Genomic DNA, 9196 nt, shown 5'->3' on the forward strand with positions numbered 1-9196 from the left:
TTTATGCAAATATTGATAAAAGATGGAATGAACTTTTGAATATTTTGCAGTATTGATCTTTCTCTGATCCACTTCTATGTGAAAGTATTGTACGGCTCTGTAAGTTTTCTTATGTTGAGCATTTCCGATTAAATAAATCATTAAGGTCTTCTTGTGGTTAATTTATTCGAGTTTTCTGGATACAAATTCATGTTTCATGTGATTTGTTAATGTCCAATGAAATCCTTATTTTCTTGTAAAAGTAAGGTCACTCTTGTTGTTCTTTCGGGAATGACATTTTATGGGGGAGAGTTCTTAATTCAACTACTTCGTGGTTTCTTCTAGAGAAATATGATGATCATAAGAAATACTAGGTTGTAACTGTTTGATTTAATCCTCCGAAGACGGGATAATACTATAATATTCCTTATTTTCTTGCTCGTATGACAGATGCACGTGCAAATAGTAATTGGTCTCACTATAATATGAGACATAACCTTCAAAAGGTTGATATTGGTCCTAACCACTATCCACACTATGTTCATAGTAAGAATAATGTCCAGTTTGAAACTCAGTCGGATATTCATTGTATCGGCTATTATAATACCAGTTCGACATCCTAACTTGAAGGAAATCCTAAACAAGCATAAACAAGGCCGACTCAACCAAATCAATCTTATTTGATATAGCAAACAAAATGGATGATGGATCCACTTAGACTGTTTATAGATTGCTTATATTCTTTTATAAAGGCAACTAGTTATAATTTTAGCAAACCTCTCTAGAACGATCCTAGTTTTAGTAAGTCGAAGAGAAGCATGATAATCTCAGCGAAGCTTGAATAACCCAGCCTCTTTGACAGCCTTCCCCGGATTAAATGCGGCTCTGATCGACTTACAGTAATTTTTCAGAACTTTGAGTTAAGCTATCATAGTAACCAATAAGTAAAATCCTTTTGAACGACTTTGTGTTAAGCATGATAGGTTCTTTGTAGTCCAGATTTAGACTTAGGTTCGCGTTTGGTAACGTTTTCTAAGGCGCAAGAAGGAAATAGTGATGAAATATGAATCCTTATCTTATATGGCCAATCCTTGTCCTTTAATATAAATTCAAAACCGATTACGAAGGCGTCCAGAAAAACCAATGATGGGGGATTCGTGGGTGTGCGAACTCGAGGGGCCGAGACGGTATCGTAACTGTCGTCCTTCACTGTTAAAGTTTATATTTAAATTTTACCCTTCCTTAGGGTTTAAAAATAATAATGTCCAAATTGCAAAAGTCCAAAAGAATGATCAAAAACTGAAGAAAAAAATTGCAAAAATAATAGAAGATTTCCTAATACAATTTTCTAAAGGTAAAAAATAAATAAAAGAAAAAGTATAAAATTAAAAAATAAAATTATTTTTCTTTGTCTTTGTCTTTGATTCCAAGTGTTTAATTAATCACCAAAATCTTTGGCTCAGCTTTCTTTTCGATCCAAAACATGTAACAAAAAGACAAACACCCAAGAAAATGCAAAATAGAACAAAAAAATAAAAACCTAAAAATAAAACTAATAAACACTAAAACTAAACCTAAGAACAAATCTAAAGGCAATTCTGCATCAATGGCGCCAAAAATTGATGTGATTGTAGAAGTGGTAAATAAAGCTCGTTATTCGAACTTATTAAGATTTTATTTAGACCTAATTGTGATTTAAACTATAAAATAAGTAAAGGAATATGAAATATTACGAGAAAATAAGACTCAGTATTCCACCATTAATCATATTCAATTGGTGCAAATAATGATTCTTAACAAATTTTATTAATAAATGACCCAAAGGATAGAATTAATTCATATAACCAAGAGAAAGAACCAAAAAAACCTGAATGTAAAAGACTTCAACTGTTATAAAACCTATCCATCTACAGAATCTGAAATGGGCCACTTCCGGCATCTATATTCTCTTCGGCAAATGAGGCCTTTCGGAGTGAATTATTTTTCACTAGCATTCAGATTATCACCTTTCTTAACCAAAAGGTCTGCTGAGAAATTTATTTGCGAACTGTTTGATCTTGCAAAATTTTAGCCTGTCAATAGATCCGCCTTTTTTTGGAGCATAATTATTTGTTATTAAAAAAGATTTTTTTAAGGAAATCTTTTTACAGACAACTGTTTACCTATTTTTTTTCTTTTCTTTTATATATTTATGGATTGAGTTTAACGCCCAAAAGTTATATTAAACCTGACATTTTTAAGGTCGATCCAAAAAGCATTTGAGGGGACTAATAACAAAATAGGATCGCTAAGAAGTAAAATGAACCGACCCCTTATCCACCCATTTTTTGTAATGGCTAATCCATCCTTGATTAATTAGTATTAATCGGTAGTTAATTAGTGTTATTCGGTAGTTATTAATTATATGGTTAGTGTTAGGAAATCATTTGAGTTATCGAGTTTTAAGGTTTTGGAGAAGAAGAAGAAAAAGAAGAAGTGGAAGTAAACTAGGTTTACCTAAAATCAATGACAAAAATGGATAAATATGAATAAGAAGGTGGGAAACATCATGAAGAATATCACGTTGAAGTTCAATAATGATTAAAAAGACGATTGGATACATTCATCGTCATTAACATCCTGTAATGACTGTAATAAAAAAAGATGGTCTTTGACTTTGAGATTTGAAAGTCATTAGACGGGTAAGATTTGATTGGACCCTGATCCGGCGGTAGGGGATCATCCGGATCGAGCTATGACTTGGACGGCTAGGAACTATCGGGTAATTTTAAGCGACGACGTATGGATGAAAAATAAAATATTTTGTTAGATAATAAGATACTAACTTAACGAACTGTTCATCTTTTATGGATCTCTTTCTCCATAAACCCAGCCATTGACATCACCGAGAAGATTCATTTGGAGTTGAAATTAAATCGATTAATCTCCAGAAGGAGAGATGCATCAGGATGGGAATCACAGGGAACAAAAGAAGGTGCATGTTATGGTTTAGGAAGGTGTTACGATTTCTGAACAGATTTCAGTGAATGTATGTCCAATTGTAGGGAACCTGAAGATTCTGCTCTTCTTAGAAAAGATTATCCTGAGTGTCTTCATCGTGCTAAAGAGGTTCGTTTGAAATTAATATGAAATTTTAATGAAAACCCTAGCTTTGAATTTAGTGGTAACCTGTTGTGTTTTTTTTTTTTCTTATTTGAATTTATTCTATGTTGATGGTGATTTGAGCTGGAAATAACATGATTTCGGTTAACCTCTTAGAACCTCGGATTTTAGGAATCACTCGATGTATATCAGGTGTTTATCTTATAAGGGTTCTCATAAGATTAGTAATATTGTTGCAATTTAGGGTATTAGGTTTACGATTTCTGGACAGATTTCAGTGAATGAAACGAGAGCACTCAGAGCAGGTATTTTCCTGCTTCTACTTTTCTCGGTTTTTATTTTGAACTGCCAAACTAAACTATTTGAAACATATAGGGTGTATGTTATATTGAACTGGCACGATAGTCCAAAACCGAACTTACTAGAGGAGGAAGAGATGCATCAGTTATAGACTTGAGAAAGTCCCCAAACTTGTGAATGTGAATACCCAGTAGGGAGAGATGTGAAGAATTAAGGAACTCCTTGCATGAGGTTTGTTTCAACTACCCCTGAATCTGTCGCACTCTTTAAATATAAGAAGCAATGTAAAGTAGATACGATATAATTCACTTATATGATGCTGAAGCAGTGACACAAAGATAATTCACTTATACAGTATAATTTAATCACATCCTCCTTTTCTCTGTACAAATTAAAAAATTGTTCCCAAGGTTTGCTGATGTTATTCATTGACCATGCGTTAAGCCCTAACTAACGGTATGTTACCAAGTCCAAACAAAAGAAAGTCAGGCACCACAAATCTCTATTCAACCTTACTCTTAACTTGGTTTTTGAAGGTCAAATTGCTTGAAAGAAACTGAAAAAAGATGGTGCAAATCTGTGTATTACTATGCAGTACTACACGGTAGATGAAGCTTTTTATCCTAATCTCTATAGTTTTCTCGACTTTCTCCTCTTCGTTTTAGCGTAAATACCAAATTCCTTCCTCCCAGTGTTACTCTCTCCCGCAAAACCTTAGAATTTTGTTTCATGTGCTTTTTATTGTTTTGCGGTTCTTTCTTGCTTCTGTGTGTGATTTTTGATTACAAAAAGGTTAGATTATCATTCTTTCTGTGAATTAGTCGTTCTGTGTGTGTTAGTATGCTTTTCAATCTAACAATTTTGTTCTTCCTTTTTTATTTTGATCGTGTTTTATTGGTTCGTGGTGATGGTAGTTGTGTTTAAGTGGTGTTGTTAAATATGATTTTTTTGCTTTCTGCACGATAGTTCGGTTTGTGTGATTAGGTGTACTGATTTATTGTGACATTACAGGTACAATTAGCCTCTGTACTACAGCTGCATCAAGGGTATTCGTCGATCTGGAATTCTTGATGTTCAGCCAGCGCATGATTTTAGTACAATGTAAATCAAAAGTGTTTTTCCAGGTATAATACATAAACGACTTGATTCGGTCCATCGCGAGTTCTAAATCCATATCATTACTAATTCATTCGATGATGGATATAATATTGGTGTTTTGTGCTACATGGATATGTGGCCTTTATTTGAGTTAGTTAACAGTGCTGGCAGAATATGCAGCTGCATCTTCTCCATCACAGTGTATATTAAGCATAATAAGTTGTGGCATTTTTCAACCAGCTGAAAAGAAGATGAAGCAAATATAGAATATCCGTCCATGGTAGAATATCTATCCATAGGTTGGTGTAAAGGAACCTTCTCGAAACTTATCTGCTTAATATAGAATTGCACTTCATCAAGTGACCATGTAATGTAGAGCTCCCTAGATGATGAGTATAGTAGCAAATCCTGCTTAAACTCATGGATATAGTACTAATACATCCTATCTTTACACATTAAATTTTGACCTATCATGCATATTCTCATAAGCTCTTAGTTTTCAATCTCTAGAATAGTACTCTGTTCGCTATATATGAAAATGGGCACGAATCCGGAACTAGATAGGAAGAGTTCACTGCGAGCTGGGTCACCTTCGTCCCGTTTTTGGGATATAGTACAAGAATAACATGGTCCATTCCTTTTCATGCATACAAAGCGAGCTAAAAGCTAACCTAACATAACCACTTAACCTAATTTTTCCTTGATTTTCATGATTTTATAATTAATGCACTAATATTTCTTTTGTCTTCTTCCGAAACATTCATATCAGATAGCCATCAGGTCTAGCTATTCGTGTTTGTGATCTTATTGAGTTTTTATTGCTGATTTCGAGTTCTGCTGCAGGCTAAATATTCTCGAATGCAACAACAAAGCATTCTGATGCAGACTCAATGTTGATCTCGGATTTAAGAACAAATGAAGATAGAGGGAGCGGAAGCGGGAGATAATAGAGAAACTCTAGCACGATAATTAATTAGAGTTTTTAATTGTGCTCTTCAAATGTTTGTCAAAATAGCTTGAAAGGATTTTCCTGATGATCTAAGCCAGAAGAGTAATAAGGTGAGTACTGCTGTTAGTTATAGCCATTAGAATTTCCATTGACAAGATTAGTGAAGGAATTTGACATTATAGCATATTAGTGGAGAGCACAATAATTGAATTTTATTTAATCGATGTCACTTTCAAAGGGTTGTTGATATTGAAATTCGTAAAGTTAGTAATCTTGAGTACACGGGAAATAACTTCACATCGAATGACTCACTTTGTTTTGTTGCTCGATAATAATTTCTTAGCCATACAACAGGTTTTTGCTTGGTGATTTTCTTACAGTAAATATCCACAACCTCAATTCTTGCGGCAAATTAGCAAGATGAACATTTTATTTTATTTGTATAGTAATCATTGTGAAAATGAAACGTTGAAAAGTAATTTGTGTCGAATGCTTATGCTTAACTAGCCAATTTTACAATTAGCTATGAGCGTTTTCTTGCCACTATGAATGTATTTGTGCCGAATAATGATGATTGCGATCAGCTGTCCCTACTTTTGGGATATAATGAGCAGGCAAAACCATGGCAGATGGTGTACCTCCATAGTCCATACCGCCCTTTTGGAGCCACAAGCATTAGATCTTATGTTTCTTCTTTTAGGGATCAATTTGATGAAAATAGTATATATTAGAACTCTCATGTGGACGTGTATTAAAAAATGGATTGTATATCCTGTGACTACAAGATGATGAAGCAAATTAATTCACTTATATGTTCGACATAAAAACAAAAGCTACTAGGTTGCAGTTGATTTAAGACTCGCTTTAATAGGTTTACTTTTATTGGTCCCTTGATACAAAGCCATGAAACTGGGTCCTGGCCATTTCAGACATCCAATTTAAGTTTGAAAGGTGAAGACAACTGGGAAGACAGTAAGAAGTCCCCATATTACTGTTTCTAATTATTTCTTATATTTTTCAGCTGAAATTTAGCCTTTAGTCCTTTATGTTACTCAATGTTACATGCACATTCATATACAAGCAGGAATTCTCAAATGTCCGATTTCTTACCAATCTGTGAGTTGCAGGGTATGCATGTAGATGTTATTGCAGGGTGCTAATTCCATCAATCCAATTCCATCACTGCTGGTATGGATTAGATTGCTTAAACTTATGTTAATACCTCTGTGACTTACTAGATTTTTGTAATTTAGAACAACCTGTATGATGTTTATGATCTTTTGTTTAGTTTTGTTTTACTTATTCTGCGACTAGCCTTTCTCGGAATGTATTAATTGCCAAATGTTTTACTTATACACGAACCATTCCGCATGCTATTAACCTGTTTTATTGGGAGCATTGAATCTGTCTTCATGTACATTGTGTAGGACTGTGATTGCTGATGACGAGTTGTATTCTGGGCATCCAATTATAAGGTAAGTATTTGTCAATTCTTTTTGTAGTCTGAGTCATATTTATCACGAGTTGGGTTGTCTAATACTTTATACCGTACACGTGTCTGATTATCTCTGTATGTCACATATAAATACAAATATACTCATCACTAAAGGGAATTTGAGGGTCCAGCTCACTAGCTGGGAGTACATCCCTACACTTCAATTATTCATCATTAAGTATCTACTTTAGCCCTCCCAAGTTAGAATTTTGGAACTCCCAGGTGGACTGAGTTGCAAATAGTCACTTTACATAGCCACATACCGCAAATGCTATATATTATATTCATTCAGTTAGTAGCTGTACTATTTAGCAAGTTCATTTAAAGAATGATGTTTGATCCATCGTTGAGGGGTATTAAAATGAAGGCAGTGTCATGTACATACGTTACCCCGGAAATCATAATTCAACCGACTGCTCCTGCTGTTTTCAGCTAAATTTTATGTCAGAAGCTTGATTGGCAGTGCATCTGAAATTTGAAGTGCATCTGCAATTTTTGTAACATCTTAGCTGGGAGATTTTTGCGGGTGGTACAATATGAAGTGATAATTAAATGCTTAAGGTCAACTTTTTTTGCCATTTATTTGTTCAAAATTTTGATTTGTTATGTTAATGTAGAGATTGGAGCTAAGGCTTTTAAATTGGTAGAACTCTAACTGAGATTATGTTTACATTTTGGTTTCGGATATTACTGCAATTTGTACCTCCTAATTAGTGGTAAAACTCTTTCAACCTTTGGGCAGAACGTTGTCACAATGGTAGCTCCAAATGTTGAATCTGTCGAAACACTGATAGCATGGCAGCCATAAAAACTTCTTTACAGATAGCTGTGAGTATCTGTTTTTCCTTTTGGTTTCTTTGTGCAATTTGTAGTTCAAATGCTATTGAAATGAAGTTGGTTCTCCATTTTTGCTATGCAGCTTATCTGCGGGCAACCTATCTTCTTCTCTTCATTGACTAAACTCGACTTTCACAAAAGTTTGTAGTGAGCTATACTTCAAAGAATTTGGTGAAGTTATTAATGTTTCAAAGGGCATGTTACTGTTGAGTTTGCAACAGACGAAGTAGTGTAGAAGGCAAGGTTTCTTATCTGGTGTGTTTTAGGGATCTCTTATTCACAATAATTGTGTAAAAATTTCAGTTAGTAACGATTTTAGTTTCTTATCTGAAAAAATATTCATCTTTACCCCATCTCCAGGAACACCTTAGTTGAGGTTTTTGACAGTACCTCCAGTGATTTGGTTAGGCTGAAGCAAAGAGGTAAAGGAACGCATAACCTAACAGGTGTATCTAGCATCTGACGGGCAGTAGAACTCTAAGAGAGAAATCTGCTTAAAGTTTCAAAGGAAAGTGAAAATGACTTGAAACAATGCCTTGCTCAGTCAGAATTTAATAAAGACATATAACAGCACAGGTTTGTTATTTATATCCTTGCGACGACGAATAGAGATATCCAAATTAAGTTATTTCTGAGAAACACGAAAGAGGATCGGCAGTCCCCTTAACTTTTGTTTAATATGCAGTATGTGGTTTAAGCTTAGATTATAAAGAGCTCAACGACCACAAATGAGAGTCTCCATTTGCATCTCCATTTGCAATTGGAGCACTAATGATTGCCAGTGTGTACACCATGGGTAATTTCTTACGGAAGGAGTATGACTGACATGGATCAAGAAGCTCAGATACAAACTATCCTTAGTGATAATAGTCAAGTGTACAACAAGAGGAGATGCAAGGGTCACTTGAAGCCAAGGTTCGAAAAACGGGTCACGGCCCAGGTCACAGGTACTAGGCGTGACCGTTATAACGTGTTTTGACGGGTGTGGGCACGTTTTGGGTCAAAAACGCGTTTTTTTGACGTTTCTTTAAAATAACGGGGTGTGATAACGGTTAAATAAGAAAAATAAATAATTTGTGATCTGAATTTCCTATGTAACGGTAATTACAACTGTGAAAACGGTTACAACGGGTCTAAATAACGTTGTTACTACGTTTTTTCATTTTTTTTGGTTTAATTTATTTATTTGTTTATGGGTTTTTAACATACAAATTTACGGATATCTAGTAAAATTCACAACCCTAAGTCTATGACTTATAACAATGCATTGTAGTTATCGTCTACCGACAATATTTATACACGCATACTATCACTATCCACTTGATATGTTCAAGTTGTCACTCGAATAGTTCAATGCATTCCCCAATATTTCAATAATGCATATTCGGATTCAAAAGCAGTCAAAACTTTGTTGTCAAATAATACTCCTAGGCTCT

At 34.5% G+C, this 9196-nt stretch overlaps 1 long non-coding RNA gene across 9 annotated transcripts; it reads left to right on the forward strand.

The window, feature by feature from the left end:
* Positions 1-2812: 2812 nt before the first annotated feature.
* On the forward strand, positions 2813-8922 carry LOC113357378. 9 transcript variants are annotated; one of them, XR_003363600.1, is made up of 11 exons: positions 2813-3087; positions 3326-3386; positions 3457-3612; positions 4393-4505; positions 5323-5538; positions 6556-6616; positions 6856-6903; positions 7433-7484; positions 7666-7751; positions 7843-8015; positions 8121-8922. It is a non-coding gene; the product is annotated as an uncharacterized LOC113357378 (long non-coding RNA). The 9 variants fall into 9 exon arrangements; XR_003363593.1 differs by having other exon boundaries at positions 6856-7484; XR_003363597.1 differs by having other exon boundaries at positions 7356-7751.
* Positions 8923-9196: the final 274 nt, after the last annotated feature.

This window comes from Papaver somniferum, chromosome 3 (genome assembly GCF_003573695.1).
Source record: "Papaver somniferum cultivar HN1 chromosome 3, ASM357369v1, whole genome shotgun sequence".
In the NCBI taxonomy this organism is placed as follows: domain Eukaryota; kingdom Viridiplantae; phylum Streptophyta; class Magnoliopsida; order Ranunculales; family Papaveraceae; genus Papaver; species Papaver somniferum.